An 18,001-nucleotide genomic window follows, 5' to 3' on the forward strand; every position below is an offset into this window, starting at 1 on the left:
CTAAGATAATTTTATCCTGCAGAAATAAGAAGTGGATGAGAAGAGTTTTATGTGATCATATGACTAGAGGTATTCCGTCGTAAAGGTCTAATCACATTCATGTCATCAGAATTTATACTAGAAGTAAATGCTGATATTGTAGAATCAGTATTTAAATTAAATGCTGATAAAGATAAAATAGTATTTATACCTTATGCTTCTGAAGGATCATCTTCTGTGTAGACATCCAAAGGTTGAACTGAGAGAAGTTCAGCTGATGTGGGTGTTGGATGTAACCTTTTTTCAGGATCAACAGCTAAGATAACTGGATCAGGAGTTAAGCCTTCACTGCCATTTTGAGGTAATGGTTCTTGTGGGGATGGAGATTTAGGAGTTGCTGAATGACTTTGACATTCAGGTTCTTGTGGACTCCTCTCCTCAGATTCAGTTTCTAACTCATGTGCTGCTCCAAGTTTGAAACCAGCTCTATGCTTAGAAGTATGCCTCTGAATAGACTTGCAAATGTTTCTGACTTTAGCAGTTTCAGCCGTTATCTTAGCAGTTGCTTCATCATGCCATTCTTGAATGGACTTCTCAACAGGAGGCTCCATTTCTATAAAGTCTGTTGTACTACTTTGAAGTACAGGTTCTTGTGTGACAGGATCAGTATTTGCAGTAGCTGTTGTATCCCTTTAAGATACAGGTTCTTCTGTGCTTGATCCAGGAAATAATCTTTGCTTCTATATCCTATTGATAGATTTCTCTACTTGCTCATGAGTGATCTCCCTCACTCTTTTCCTCTTTATTGGAGATTCAGTAATTATCACAGGTGCATCAGTAATTTGGCTAGTCCACTGATCGGTGCCAGCATTTGACTGATGATCAGTATTTACACCTTGTGTCTCCTCAACAATTTCTTTCTTAATCTGCATAAGATTTTGAGCAATGTAGGTTTTGACCAATTTCTTATTCTTGATTCGTAGTCTTGGGATTGAATCAGTTTGAACAGCATCACCGCCCCCATTAGTTGATAATACAACTGGACTCTGAGCAGAATCAGGATTTAGCTTCTTAAACTTAGATGATAAGGTAGTATTATCCTCATCTTCTGATTCAGACTCAGCTAGTACAAGCTTTCACTTAACAAATTCTGAAGGTTTAGAAGAATGAGAAACTTGTATAGAACCCTTCTCCTGTGCTACATCAGCATTTGCAGCACTTGCTCTTTGATCAAAAGGCCTAGCGAATTGAACAATTATGTCATGTGGGTTCTCAGTTGAAATAATAACCCTAGCAGGCAACTCTGCTTGTTTCATACTTTTACAACATGTGTCTTTTGGGAGGCACCTGAGGTGGATTGTGTATGTGGAAAAGTTTGGGTTGTAATTCTAGGGTGATCTACTGGTGGGTTATCAATTATTATTTCCTGCAGCTTAACGCTTTGTTGGTTTTGCAGATCATAAGTCACTGAAAGCCTTGCAATTAGCAAGTCCCCGACAATCACTGGCAACTTCAAAGAAGCAAGAACAACTTTATCTGAATCTTTAGAAATAAGATCAGATAAAACTCTCTTGATGAGCTTAAAAATTGTCACAATTTGATTAGCAGGGATTGGGGTATCAGGGAAACATACATTAAAAATTAACTGAAAAAATCTAGCCTAGTATACTATATTCCTATCAGCTTTTAATCTATCCCCTATAAAGCATAAAACAACTCTACCAAAAACATAATTTGCACCATGAATTAGAGAGTACCCAATTTGTTGTGTCATGATTGGAAGGGCATCAAAATTTGTGCATTTATTGTGGAAAACCCCTGTAATGCAATCAAAGAAGAAATTCCATTCCTTCTTTAGCCCATTTATCTTCAGTTGGCCAAGATTCTTCATATCCTTGTCATAGCCAATCTCAGTGAAGAATATTCTCATTCAACATGTCCCACAAATATTGCATAAGAAGTATGAGCTGGGAGATGAAGAGCATCACGAACTGTTTGAGGAGTGACAACCCTTCTCTGGTTGTCAAATTCAAAAATGATGTTTGGAGTACCTTCCTCACCTCTATCATTATATAGACCAGTTCTCCATAAAGCTAGAACCTGATCTCCAGAAACAGTGGAAATAGTAGTTGAAAATGTGAGAGCATACCCAACTTCACTCGACCTTAAGAAATCTTGAAAAATATGAAAATCGAGATTTATCCCATTGTTGTCCAGAATGGCAGTATAGTTATTTATAACAAATTTGGCACCGCCATAGTTGAAAGGTGTAAAAGAAGTAGGTGAAGACATTATTTCCTGATTAGGGTTTCAGAGTTTAGGCTCGAGAGAAAAAGAGAGTAAGAGAGTAAGAAGATAATCAGAAATTGATAAAGTGATAATTAGAGATCAGAAATTAATTTTGTTTAACACTCTACTCCACTACTCAGAAACGTTTCACCTTTGTGGGACACATGGCATGATATCATTGACAGAAAAGTAATCATGAAGGCATGTAATTATGGTAGTTAATACGTGCACAGTTACCAAAAGTAATGTTTGGTAGATTACTCAATTGTTTTTCCCTATCCTCACGCCATCAATTAACAACTGTAATCAATTTAAAATTTCCCACTAATTATATTGCCTCACTTCTCTAATTAAAATACTGACAAAAAGCATTTTGAATAAATTCAAAATATTATCAGAATATAGTAGTCAATCAGGATTTGACCAATATCAGTATTTAACTAGCTACTGTCAGGATTTATCAGTCAACTCAACTTTGACTAATATCAGTATTTACTCACATAACCAGAGTTTATCATGCAGCTAATGTTAGAGTTTAACTATCAGGATTTAAACTTGACTTAATGATTTAATAACAAATAGCATGAATACATGACATCACAGTTTAACACTATTATCAGATTTTAACATTTTCTCTCTTTTCTCTAGAATCTCTATTGGACTATCAACATAGGACAAATTTGCATAAAGTTCTATCGGCTCATATTATATCACATGCCTAGAATCAGAATTGTACTTCTTAAGGATTGACACATGAAAGACGTTCTGAATATGCTCCATATGCGGGGGTAATGCCAACTCGCATGCTACCTTGCCAACACGCTTCAAAATTTCAAAAGGTCCAACCTATCTAGGACTCAGCTTCCCTTCTTTCCAAATCTGGACAATCCCTTTCACGGTGACACCTTCAACAACACTAGTTCTCCATCTGAAAATTCCATGTCCCTTCTGGCTTGATCTGCATATTTCCTTTGACGATTCTGTGTTGCAATTAACCTTTTCTGAATAACCTCGACAACTTATTTTGTTTGTTGTACCAACTCTAGTCCAAGTATCTCATGTCCTCCAACTTCATCCCAATATACTGGTGATCGACATTAGCATCCGTAAAGAGCTTCGTAGGGAGGCATTTCGATACTGGCATGATAACTATGATTGTAAGAAAATTTTACTAAAGGCAAATGCTCATCCCAATTTCCTTTAAAATCAATGGCACAAACATGTAACATATCTTCAATAGTCTGAATCGTTCTTTCGATTTGGTCGTTAGTCTATGGATGATAAGTTGTACCAATATTCAACTTATTTCCCAAACATTCATGAAAACTTCTCTAGAATCTTGAATTGAATCGCAGATCTCTGTTAGATATAATAGACACAGGGACTACATGACGAACTACTATCTCCTTCAAATACATGTGAATTAATTTGTCCAATAAAAACCTTTCATTAATAGGCAGAAAATGAGATGACTTAGTCTGTCAACTATAACCCAAATAGTGTCGTGTTTTGCTTTTATCCTTGGTAATCCAACTATAAAATCCATATCAATATGCTCTCATTTCCATTCTGGAATTTCTAACGGTTGTAATAATCCACTTGGTCTTTGATGTTCCGCTTTAGCTCTTTGACATGTATAATATTTGCTAACCCATTCCGCATTCTCTCTTCTCATATCTGGTCATCAATAGTTCTCCTTTAAATCTCTGTACATCTTGGTACTCCTTGGATGGATTGAATACTTAGAATTATGAGCTTCTTGTAGAATTTTATTCTTTAACTCTGTCACTAGTGGAATCCAAATTCTGGAAGAAAATCTGAGAATACCTTGATCATCTTTCTGAGTACACAACTCTTCTCCTACCAAATGGTTGATATCCTGATCCGTTATCTCCTCTTGACATCTCTTTATCTTCTCTAACAACTCTAGATGAAAGGTCATAGTATACATCTTCACTTCTGCTGGCTTACAAACTCTGACTTCCAATTCCAATTTCTGAAACTCCTTATATAACTCTCCTAATACAGTCAACACATTCAATCTCTCCTTTCTACTCAACACGTCTGCCACTACATTTGCTTTTCCTGGGTGATAGTTAATCATACAATCATAGTCCTTGATCAACTCCAACCATCTTCGTTGTCTCATGTTAAGTTCTTTCTGCGTGAATATGTATTTCAAACTCTTATGGTCCGTATAAATCTCGCACCTTTCTCCATATAGATAATGTCTCCAAATATTCAAGGTGAATACTATTGCTGCCAATTCCAAGTCATGAGTAAGATACTTCTGCTCATGAGATTTCAGTTGTCTAGACGCATATGCAATAACTTTATCATGCTGCATCAGAACACAACCTAATCCCTTATGAGAAGCATCACTATAAATTATAAACTCTCCTTGATTGTTTAGAAGTGATAAAACAGGTTTCGTGATCAATCTCTTCTTTAACTCCTGAAAGCTTTCTTTACACTTCTTATTCCATATAAACTTCTCGTTCTTCCTGGTAAGCTTCGTCAGAGGTGTTGCAATCTTTGAGAAATCTTGAACAAACCTTCGATAATATCCTGCCAATCCTAAGAAACTTCTCACTTCTGTTGGTGTTTTTGTTCTCTCCCAATTTATAATTGCTTCAATATTTGCCGGGTCCACTTTGATTCCTTCATTACTGACTATATGTCCTAAGAATTGAACTTCCTGTAACCAAAACTCACACTTTGAAAACTTAGCATACAACTTCTCCTTTCTCAAAATTCCCAAAGTTATCCTTAAATGTTCTGCATGGTCCTCTGTTGACTTCGAGTAAATCAAGATATTATCTATAAACACAATTACAAACTTGTCCAGACACTCCTAAAGATTCTGTTCATCAAGTCCATAAATGTTGTTTGTGTATTGGTCAATCCAAAAGACATTACTAAAAATTCACAATGACCGTACCCAGTTCTAAAGGCTGTCTTTGGTACGTCCTCAGGTTTAATCTTCAATTAGTGATACCCGGATCTCAAATCAATCTTAGAAAAGTACTTTTGTCCTTTTAACTGATCAAACGAATCATCGATTCGAGGTAATGGATACTTATTATTGATAGTAAGCTTGTTGAGCTCCCGATAGTCGATACATAATCTAATGCTTACATCTTTCTTCTTAACAAATAAAATCGGTGCACCCCATGAGGGTATACTAGGTCTAATCACTCATTTTTCCAATAATACTTGCAATTGTTTTGCTAATTCCTTCATTTCAACTGGCGCCATTCTATACGGGCTTTGGATACGGGTTCCATTCCAGGTGCTAAGTCGATTGCAAACTCAATTTCTCTATTTGGGGGAAGTCCTGGTAATTTGTCTGGAAACACGTCTGGAAACTAATTGACCGCTGGAATATCTTCAAGTTTTGCTGGCTCCTGAATTCTATCTACCACATAAGCAATATAATGCTTGCACCCTTGTTGCAGTAACTTTTTAGCTTAAATCATCGTTAAGAACTTATTTACTTTCCTTTGACCTCTAAATGTCACCACTTTCTCATACGGCGTCTTCAGAAAATTTCTTATTACGACAGTTTATCCGAGCATTATGCCGAGATAGCCAGTCCATTCTTATATCAACGTCAAATTCTCCTAATTTAAATGGTATCGAATCAGCACAAAACTTATTGCCAGAAATCTCAATCTCACAATTGGTACAAACTTGGTTAACAAATACACGTTCTTGATTCACTAGTTCTACAGTCATGATCTCATTTAACAATTCAACTGGGCAATTCAACTTATCAGCAAAATCTTGAGAAATAAATGATCAAGTTGCTCCCAAATCTACTAATTCTTTAGCACATAAAGAATTCACAATAAGCATACCTGCCATCATATCTGTGTCCTAGATAGCATCTTTCACCGACATATCATAAACTCTCGCTCTTGGAGGCTCATTCACTATCGGAGTAGATCTCATGATTCTCAGCGCATTACTGACTGGGGCTGGTGTTTTACAATCCTTTGCTATATGCCATGGTTTCCCACACTTGAAACATGTAAACCCAATGGCTGGAACTTTTCCCGCTTGATTCTTGGTAGGTTGATTTTTGTTTGGAAAAGTTTATAAAGAATAACAGTGCAACGAAACAATCGGAAGGACCCATAAGTCAATAAATTTATAGTTGAAAAATAAAGAATGAGTAATGATTTGAATATGAATGAGACAACCATATTGGTACTTAAGATGACCAGTCTTTCCTACTATATGGCATACAACACATGATTAGGTGGCATCCCACCAGACTCTTCGTCATTCTGATAAAGCGTCACACCATACAACTGCTTGTCTCAATCAAAAAGCAAAACTTGAGGGGAAAATAATTTTGAAAGGAATACAATAATCTTCTTTTTCTTATCGCCTCATAGAACTTATTAATGAAAGAAGTTCATAATTATTCAAGAATCAATAAGAATATACACTGTAGTATTAAAAAAGAATGATATTATTGGTCGCCATTCACATTTCAATTATGTATACCTTCAGAGCTCAATCGATCAATAGATCACAATCCAATTAATATAATAACTTCAGAAAGTCCTCTGAAATGCCTTCATAAATTGACCACTATAATAAATTCCTACTTATTAAGTCTTGTATCTTTAGCGTCGTGCCTCCACGTTCAATATTTTAATAATTTGACCGTAATTGCATTCTTACGGTATTTACAATCATAACTTTAAATTTCATTTATGCCACTTAGAATAACCATTGATCATCCAACATATCGACTTTTTTTCTAATAATAATATTCTTCCTTTAGAAAAATCTGGAAATTTTCTCAATCCTCTTCAATTATACTCAGGCTTCTTTTAAATCAATGAATTATTTAAACTTTAATAGTCTGGAGAAATGGATAAATAATATCTCCGCACGCTGATTTTGTGGTTAATATTATCAACCAAGATTTGCACTCTTTTGTCGAAAAAATTTGAAACTTCTCCGTAATAGCTCCACTTGGCCCTCTGAATTAACAATACAAAGTCTGGAACAAGTATTCTTTTAGGTAATCTGAGTCTTATAACAATCAAGAAACTCAAGTAGTAATTTGAAAACCAATTTTTAAAACTTATTTTATTTAAATAACTTTTAGAAATTTTGTTAAAAAAATCTCTTTCGAAAACTTGTTTAAAAATTTTTAAATCGCACATATGGTCGTCATTGCTACATGAGTTGGTTGTTGTCCTCCTTAACCATAACAAGGTACCAAATTAAGGAAACAATCACATAAGAGTCCATTCACTTCAATATATCTTCTACCCCGTATTGGGTCCATTTTTCCTTCACTAGCTGATGAAAACTTCATTTATCGTAGTACAACAGGTCTTAAAGTACAACTCTCATCATCATTTTTGATATCTTAAAGTACAACAGGTCTACCCAATAGTCAGCAAGTCTATTTTATATAACAAAATAAAAGTCTGTTGATATCACAGCACATCACTACTATACATATAACATCTGTCATAACACCATCATCTAGATCCAAGGAAACTCTAGATATCCAATCTCCTCAAACCTCTACATAACCTATATGGCCCACTTCACAAGATAATAAGGGGTGGCATACTCACAAGTAGTTTCATATAACCAGGAAACAACCACCCTCTGAAACACATGAATCCTGTCTCTAAGCTCCCTCTCACCTAACATCTCTAATACTCTAAAATAGGGTGTGGGGTAAAATGAAAAGATACACTCGTAGCTGAATGCCTGGTAGAACCAGAATCAACAAGTGGGCGTCCTCGAATAGGTGGTCGCCCATCAGGGGATGGTGGTATAGCTCGAAGAGATGCAGCTGTCACAACATGAGGTAATATAGCTAACACTAGTGGAAGAACAGGGTGTGAATCAGATCTGGGTGGGGATGGTGGTCCATGAATAGAAGGCCCCGAATGATCAGTTGGTACAGGAATAATAGGATCTTTTATCGCTGCTATCTAAAAATCAACATCGCAAGATAAGAATCTCAAATCACAACACGAATCATACCAAAAACCTACTATAAAATCGCACTCAACCTCTCGACGTCCTATCTTTCTATCTCTCATCTCTAATCCTAACCCTCTACCCAAACCCGACAATCCAGGCTTGTTTCAGTGACTTATAACTTGTAGCTCTGATACCAAATATGTGACGCCCTCAAAACCCGGGTCAGAAGGTTGGGGTTCACAACACACATACACACACACACACAATATATACATGTATATGAAGTAATATATGCAATGCCCCTACTTACACAATAACAGATCGTAACATGTTAAAGTATGAAAATAAGCCACAATCTTCATTTACATTACATCGTACTAAATCCTAACTAGTTTAACTTACAACTGATAATAAAATATTCTTACAAACTTGCAAATTCAAAATTAAAGCATAAAGCTTCTTCTAGCTCGTTACAACTCAACCTGGAATCCTAGCTCGCACACTGGTCTGGGGATCCTCGCTACCAACAGTTTCCTTTTTAACTGGAAAAGAACATAAAAAGATTCGCAAGAGTGAGCTAACTAGCTCAGCAAGTCATAATGACAATAACTGAGGATAAGCAATGCTCAAAATGAAATGATTCAGAGGAATCAAGTTTCTTGTTAAGCAATTATTAGAATTGGATATTCACTTTTAATTTTAAAAACCAAGGTTAGGTTACTGATCAGTCACGCACTAGCCCCGAGCAAGGCACACATTTTTGCTATATATACTAGATCCAAGGCACACATTGGTCTAATATGACCACGAATCTGGTCTGACCACGAATCTGGTCTGACCACGAATTTGGTCCACCTTTAGAAAACCATATAATTATATAACAATTCAATATGATAAATAATGTCATTCAATAAAACAAGATCATAATCAACATTGATAAGACATTTATCTCAAAGCATAATGCAATTCATGAGTATCATAAAGGTATATCAAGGTATGTATGAAGAATGGCTTCATGCCTGAAAAAGAATCAGATAATAGATAAATAATGGTTTAATGGTTATATAAGGTTTGGTTCTCTGATGTTACAAGGCATTGTACAAGGTATGAGTGATTGTATGTTAAGCAATTCTGTTTCAGTGATTGGTGTATGGTGTATATGTAGTTTTGGAGTAATATCGTAATTATGTGGTTTAGTATCTGGGAATTCAACAATCAATGGTTCACAATGAATAAGGCTTACAATTCGAGTATCAAATGATTTGGTTAGGGTTTAGGGCTAAGATATTCAAAGCACTTGCAAGATAAAACAAGAACTATTTGGAATAATTGCAATATATCTCAAGAAAGGTCGAGAATACTTGCCTTATCTTAACTGACTTCCAACTTCACCTGCACTCGTCTATCGGTTCTATTCACTGGCTACTTGTTTTCCTTTCCTAAGCCTTGCTTCCTCTGTTGGACATCACAAGTATCTATCAATATTCACCCTCATTTCTTATTTTAATACACAGACGTTACAATCTTCTATCTACCATTCGTTCACCCAAATCCGACGTACGAATTGAAAGTTATGACTAAAAAAGTCGAATAATGAGCACATAGGCATATTACACATTAATCAGATAACACATAGCACATAAGATATTGGAATAATAATAATTTTTTTCAAAGAAAGTTCGAGGTTAAAATGATGTTTCTAACATTTAATACGATTTTTTGAACATTTTTCAGAATTGAAACGGATAAAAGAATCAATTTATAATTAAATAACAAGGTTCGAATACCCGAAAATAGCTTTAAAATCATTTATGAATAATCATCGAGCATTAAACATAATTTAAAAAAATATTTTAAAACTCAAAACTGTTTTTCAAAAATTTTTAAATCAAAAGGAATAATTAAATCCAATTAAATAATCAATCAAAAATAATTAATAAATAACTAAATTAATTAATCAATTAATATTTAAATTAATTTACCAATTAAATAATTAATTATGAAATAAAATTAATTAATTAAAATAAATTAGATTTAAATTTCGTTGCCAACGTAATAATAACCTATAGAGTCACACACAAATAATGTTTGAAGGATTATTTAATTTAAATTGGATTTAAATTAAATTAAAGTAATTCGAACTATTTATGATATTAATTAAGTATGACATAATTATTTATGACTTACTTAATTGGATAAATAATTATTCGAATTTACTAATATGAATTATGAAATTCAGTTATTGAATAATTAAGCGTGACTCAATTATTATATAAATAATTATTTCGAATTAATAATTACTCCTAATTAGGTAAAAATTATAATTCATTTTTTACTCTCCGTATAAAATCTCTTATGGCCGATTTTGAATGAAAGACTTTTATAAAAAACCCTAGCCACCAAGAGAGAAGATGGAGAGAGGAAGAAGAAACGACTTTGTGATAATACACATCCAATCCTTGCGTTCAAGTATTCGTGTGGATACCGATAGAGCGTAGATCGCGAGAGCGAGGTGTGTGGTGATTGAACAAGTTTTGGATCTCCATTAGTCAACCAATTTATAAAACTTCTTAAGGTAAACAATCTAATCTATGAATTAAATATTTGTGTTTTGCATGGATCTTGCGATGGATTTCGAAAATTCTGGTTTTTCACCTTTTTAATTACAATTTTTGTTGCATTTTATACCTCGAAACCCTTCACCAAGTATGCCTTATCTTTCTTCACCTTCTTTGGCTTTTTGCATTCTGTGATAAAGTGGCCAAGTTTATCACAGTTATAACATCAAATCTTAAATTTGTCCACATATCCTGACTTATAATAACCTTTGTCAGTTGCACTTGTCCCAGTTTTCCCTTCCAGTTGTTGTTATAGGATGTTTGACCTCTACCCTTGAAATACCTGGGCTTCTTAACTCTTATATTTGAGAACTTGCTTGCTAGGTAGGTCATAGACTGATCCATTTCATCCAACTCATCAAGAGTGTAATACGCATCCTCTTCCAACTCCAGAATGACTTATTTTTGAGGTTCCTTGTTCTTCTATTCAACAGGTTGCACAACTTGAATATGAGATGTTATTTCATTTTCAATTATTTTCTGATCATTAGTTATAAAAGCGCTTGAACCATCCACAACATGTCCTTGACTCAGCTTTAATGATTTTTTCTGCATCAACTCCAGTTCATAGGTTTTAAGAATGCCATATTAAACCTCCAAATTTATTTTCCCTAGATCTCTCCCTTCTCTTATTGCAGAGATATTTTGTTCTAAATGGTCAGGAAGAGTGAAAAAGAACTTCAAGTTCACCTCCTCAGCCTCATAGAACTTCTCATGCAGCTGCAAGTCATTTATCACTTTGTTGAATCTTTCAAAAACCTCAGTAATGCCTTCTTTTAGTTTAGCCATGAAACCCTCATAATAAGATATCAAAATTCTTCTCTGGTTTGACCTCACTTCCTCAGTACCTTCACACAATATCTCTATATTTTTTCAGATTTTCTTAGCTGACTCATAGTTGATAATGTTGTTATACATGACATTATAAAGAGATTCAATTAGAATGAGTTGTAAGCCATTGTCAAGTGAAATTTTCTCTTTTTCTGTTCTAGTGTATGTAGATGGATCTTTAGGAGCATAGTGACCAGGATTAACTACATTACCTTCAATTGCTTTAGGTACCCTTACCATAGAAATGAAGGGTACATGCTTGAGAATTTCAAGATACAATGGATGAGCCATTCTGATGAACAATATCATCTTCTTCTTTAACAGAGTGTAGATTCCTTTGTCAAAGACAGTGATCATGATACTGCTAAGTGTGCACTCATACTTGCAATATCTAATCTGTTTATTTTCAAATTTTGCTCTGATACCACTTGTTATGTGTAAAATGCACATAAGGGGGGGGGGGGGGGGGTGAATGTGTGTTTCTTGATTTCTTTTGGACTTTGTAAATTGCTTGCAAGAAAATCAAGTTTTATGTTCTTAAGGTTTGGAACTTAACATGCTATATGAAATTTGCAGTGAAAATTAATTGACTGTAGAAGACACAGAAAAATAATTATCAAAACTTACTTGATCTGTATTAAGAATTAAATTAGTTGTGCTAAAAATCTGTGATGTTGAATATTTTAGAACACGGCAATTTCTTGAGAAAATATAAGAATTTCTGGATTTGTTTTGTTACTTCTGAACTAAGGACCCGTGACATGTTTTATAGATCAACATGCACAGTTTATAGAGATTGCACTAAAATAGACTAACACATTTTCTAAAATCCTTTTGTCCATTTCAATTTTAAGTGCAGCAAATCTGCATATAATCTTCTAGGTTCGTGACCCTTCTTTGTCCAGTTGATCTTAACCCTTGATCTTGCACTCATCAAGATGCATTTGTAGACTTTATATTTTGATGATTAAATGGTTTATTGACATATAATCTTGAATCTTTAGGGTTGATGTTTTCTGGTAATTCTTGAAGCTATTATCGAGATCTTCATATTGTATAGAGATGTCCATATCAATATGTAGAATGGTTTGTCGATATCTCCACTTCTCTACATTTAATTTGACTTGTTGCTTCATTTCTCTACATGTAGTTTGACTTTTAGATATCTCTACTTCTCTACATGTAGTTTGACTTGTCGATATCTCCACTTCTCTACATGTGTGTTTGACTTGTCGATATCTCCATTTCTCTACATGTTGTTTTGACTTGTCAATATCTCCACTTCTGTACATGTTGTTTTGACTTTTTGATATCTTCACTTCTCTACATATTATTTTAACTTGTCGATATCTCCTCTACATGTTGCTTTGACTTGTCGATATCTCCACTTCTTTACATCTCATCTTCTCTATAGGCCAAATTTACTTCTCGATAGGCTTCTTGACATTCCTTGATCTGTGACTTCTTGACATTTGACTTTGAACATTTTTTGACCTACAGTTTTATTCTTCACCAAGTAGTTTATCTTCATTCTGAGACATTATCAGGCTTGATCTTCTTCCAGATATTTATTACTAGTTTGTTAGTTGTTTACTGAAAAATATTGTAGTCTAGCCTATATAAACACCTTTATAGACTCAAGAACATCATTACAGATTACATGAAATTTTTAAGTCAACTAAATCTTAAGATTGTTAATGTGACTTAGTCTTGTTATGTTAAAACATGTCTAGCACAATATAATGTATTAACATATTATGTTTGTACATGCATGAAACAAAATTTGAATAATAAAACTATCTACTTGTTGTACTTTTCAAAAATCTGAGTTAGTTAAATGTATTTGGCATAAAATGTAATGTATTAAAATATTATGATATAATATGAATGATTATATTAAGTTAAATGTATTATGTATCAAAAATGTGTTATGTATCAGAAAAATAGTAGAAGTATATGAATAAACTATAATATTATATTTTGTATATGCATGCAATAATATATATATATAATAAAATTATTTATTTATTATAATTTTCAAAACCAAGTTGAATGTATTATGTATAATATAAAATATAAGTTAAACTTATTATGTATTAAAATAACATGTTTTATACAATACATTCCTTTCGGGAATGTATTAACATGTTATATTTGTACATGCATGACATAAAATATGAATAATAAAACTATGTATTTGTTGTATTTTTCAAAAAATCTAAGTTAGTTAAATGTATTTGGGATAAAATGTAATGAATTAAAATATTATGATATAGTATGAATGATTATATCAAGTTAAATGTATTATGTGTCAAAAATGTGTTATGTATCAGAAAAATAATAGAAGCATATGAATAAAGTATAATATTATATTTTGTATATGCATGCAATAATGTATATATAATAAAAAAAATTATTAATTGTAATTTTCAAAACCAAGTTGAATGTATTATATATAATATAAAATATAAGTTAAACTTATTATGTATTAAAATAACATATTTTATACAATACATTCATTTCAGGTTTAATGTTATACACTGAAACTAGAAATCATAACACTTAAAATTAGATACTGACACACTGTTTACTATTTTGCAAAGAGAAAAATATGAAGGTCATATGTGTAATCTACGTGAACTGCATTAGTTAAAAATGACTCACATTTATTAATCATGATTAGTAGAGTTGGTTGGATTTGTATTTTCTTATGTTAAACACCCGGGTTTAACTCCCGGTTTGTGGTCTTCTCCTTTGCTTTTCAATTTTTAATCCTTATTTGTTGCAAATTTTGTTAGTTTTCAACTTCTATGGGTTTTAAATGTTTTTTAAAATGTTTTTTAAAATATTTTAAAAAATTATAAACACTTCTAATGATTGCTTTAATAAATTTAATGTTTGATATTTCTGCTCTTTATTTTATTTATATATTCTTTTTTTCTATACTTCTAATGATTGCTTTCGTAAATTTAATTTTTGATATTTTTTCTTTTTATTTTATTTATATATTATTATTTTTCTATTTTCTTATATATTAAAAAAATTGTAATATAAAACCGGACCCAACAGCAATGCTGTATCAATAAAGTAGTTGATAATTTCGTTTCATTAGGGTTTTTTTGGGATTTTGCCAAAACTAATTTGTAGTGGGAGTGGGGGACTATGCATACAAACTCACTCGATCTCTCTGCTTCTGGCCGGCGTCACTCCCGTCGAGCCTTTCTTCCGCTTGTAAAAGGGTAACTCTCTCTCTCTCTCTCTCTCCCTGTACATACAAATTGTTGTGTGTACAAATATGATTCGTTTAACAGCGGACATGATCTCATACACATATCTTAATTAATAACTGTTGGGGAATATGTGAAAAAGATGTGTATAATATGTTATGCTTTGCTAGGGACAAAGACAAGTGGATATTGTAATTTAATTAGCCCTACTTGTTCAAATTGAACTACCATAGGTATGATTCCGTAGTGTATTACTCTATTACTCTACACTAGCATAGTTTATTAATATACTCCCTCCGTCTTTATTTGTCCTTTTTGACTTTTTTGGTCAAATTTACTCAAATTTGATCGTAAATTAAACATCAATCTTTCATTATTTTTAAAAATTAAAAAAATACATGTTAAAGTATATTACTTGTACTTTTTAATGATATAATTTTTATAATTCTTTTCGATTATATATTATATGAATTTTTTTGTTAAAATTGGGTCAATTTAACCGCAAAAAGAAAACAGGAGTGATAAATTATGACGGAGGGAGTAGTTTATAGTTTATTAATTGTGTTTCCATTTCTGGTCACATGTTCTCTTTTTATAAATTATCGAATTGAATCTCTCGTTTATTTTAGTAAGTGATATTTACTTTTTGGTTCTATATATTTTAAGTTTATTTCCATATGTATGTGCTTTTCTCTTTGTTTGAAGTTACTAATCGAGTTTAGATATTAAATGCTCAGAAGTATAATGAAGATTTCTTGCTGCTGTTATTTTTTAGAGAATGGATGCCTCGGTTTACTTGAAATATTTTGTTTCTTCCCTGGACCTGTTTTATCCAAAATTGTCTTAAAAATTATGTGATTGGCAAAGACAAGTGCATGGCCCCATTTTTATTATATTAAATTTCACAATTATTTTTCTTCTCGTAGTCGTAAGTTCCACTTGCAAGGAGTATGAATGCTCAGCTTCATGATAGACAAAGCTGCTACAGTGTTGATTATATTCACATCGTGTTACAAGAGCTAATTATTTATGACACTAGTAAAAATGGAGATGGTGTAGGCATGTATTTGGAGCTTTAAAATGGATGTTTATTTGCTTATACCTTCGGGATTATAAGAATAAGATAGATGAATTAAGATTCCTAGCTCAACAGAGGAAGGATAAACAACATAAGTTCCAAAGCACTTTTATTTTAACCTCACTTGAAAAAATCTGAAAGATCCATAAGAATATTAGTCAAGAAGTGCTATGATGCACTTCTCACTGGAAATTATGTCGGCCATATAACTTTTTAGATTTTGATAGAGAGGAGTTGATTGAGACAAGAACCAGCGATCGGCTAGGTCAAGCATTGAGAAATTATTCCTGTTTTCAAGGTGTTGGTTTAGATATCCCTAAATCGGTAAAACAACGCTAATACAAGTATGTTTAATGGTTTCGAAGAATTAAAAAATGCATGGTGAAACAATATTTGAGGACTACAGTAATTTATATGTTATGTTGTGGTTAAGTCTTTAGATAGTGAAATCATTTGGTCCTGGTGCAGGCTTAGTGTTGCCTTGAACCTTATCTTCTCAAAAACCGAATATTATGATAAAAAAAAGTGGCACACACAAACTCGTGACGTGACAAGTCCTTTATTGAAAGAAAATAAGAAAAATAAATGCATATTAAGGGCTCGTGTGAGCTACAAGGTCACGATCTTACTTGAACAGGATCTGTTCTATAGGCTCGTACCTCTGTATCCTTGATTTCAAAGGAGACAGGTGACCAAGTCTAGTGGATGAAACATGACTGCATGACCAGAGCGTGATTAACAGCCCTTTGTTGCCCGTGGACTATACAGGGTCGTAGAGGATCGTTGGTTTCCAGGGATGGGGTGGTCTTGCAGTTGTTTGACAGACCCTATTTTTCCCCTTCCTGTCTTGATCCTTTTTTTAGTTCGTAGACATCCAGGGCCATAGAGGATCATTCTCAGTCTGTAAAGGGTGGTCTTGCAGTTGTCTGAGTGACCCTATTCTTTTTTCCCATCTTGGTCCTTATTTTTAGTTTGTGGACCATCCAGGGCCGTAGAGGATCGTTCTCAGCCTGGTTTCCAGACCGAGGTGGTCTTGCATTTTTGTGAAAGACCCTATTCTTTTTTCCCCTGTCTCGGTCCTTTTTTTTCAGTTCGTGGACCACCCAGAGCCGTAGAGAATTGTTCTCAGCCTGGTTTTCTGGCTGGGGTGGTCTTGCAGTTGTCTGACAGACCCTATTTTTCCCCTTCCTGTCTTGATCTTTTTTTTTAGTTCATGGACATCCAGGGCCGCAGAGGATCATTCTCAGTCTGTAAAGGGTGGTCTTGCAGTTGTCTTAGAGACCCTATTTTTTTTCCCGTCTTGGTTCTTATTTTTAGTTCGTGGACCATCCAGGGCCGTAGAGGATCGTTCTCAGCCTGGTTTCCAGACCGGGGTGGTCTTGCATTTTTGTGAAAGACCCTATTCGTTTTTCCCTTGTCTCGGTCCTTTTTTTTTCAGTTTGTGGACCATCCAGAGCCGTAGAGAATTGTTCTCACCCTGGGGTGGTCTTGCAGTTATCTGACATACCCTATTCTTTCTTCCCTTGACTCTGTCCTTTAATTTAGTCTCTGTTACTCCACGTGGACTGCCCAAATATTTTTTTTGTCATGTTGTCACTACTGCTACCTTGTCGAATTTATTATCATGTGATTGCTCCTTTGTACATCACAAGGACATGTTTGGAAGTTTTAACCTGTCCCTTAATCTCTCTCTATTTTCCGCGACAGTTAAAAAACTATAAAAAAAGTACGAGGATAACACAATAAAGCATGAATGTGGTCAAAGGGTTGTAAGTTAGCTAGATTGCAGAATATTTGATTTACCTACTTTTGTTGTGATATCGAGTAAATTTTTTAAGGGTTACTGGGAGGAGACAAGTTTTTGTGGATATCAATACATTCCCTTTTTTACTCACCTATTTGTCTCTTGATATGCAGCACATCAACTCCTTGAAGAAGTTATTTTGGATGTCCTTGCGTAGCGTTTGGAGGTATCAAAGATCACTTTCTAGCCTGTTGTTGGCTAATTAATG

General features: G+C 33.7%; 1 non-coding gene across 1 annotated transcript; it reads left to right on the forward strand.

Moving 5' to 3' along the window:
* The first annotated feature begins 16,608 nt into the window (after positions 1 to 16,608).
* LOC141669844 (small nucleolar RNA U3) lies at positions 16,609 to 16,816 on the forward strand. The gene has a single exon (XR_012554097.1). It is a non-coding gene; the product is annotated as a small nucleolar RNA U3 (small nucleolar RNA).
* The last annotated feature ends 1,185 nt before the right edge of the window (positions 16,817 to 18,001 follow it).

The sequence above is a fragment of the Apium graveolens genome, chromosome 6, assembly GCF_009905375.1.
Source record: "Apium graveolens cultivar Ventura chromosome 6, ASM990537v1, whole genome shotgun sequence".
In the NCBI taxonomy this organism is placed as follows: domain Eukaryota; kingdom Viridiplantae; phylum Streptophyta; class Magnoliopsida; order Apiales; family Apiaceae; genus Apium; species Apium graveolens.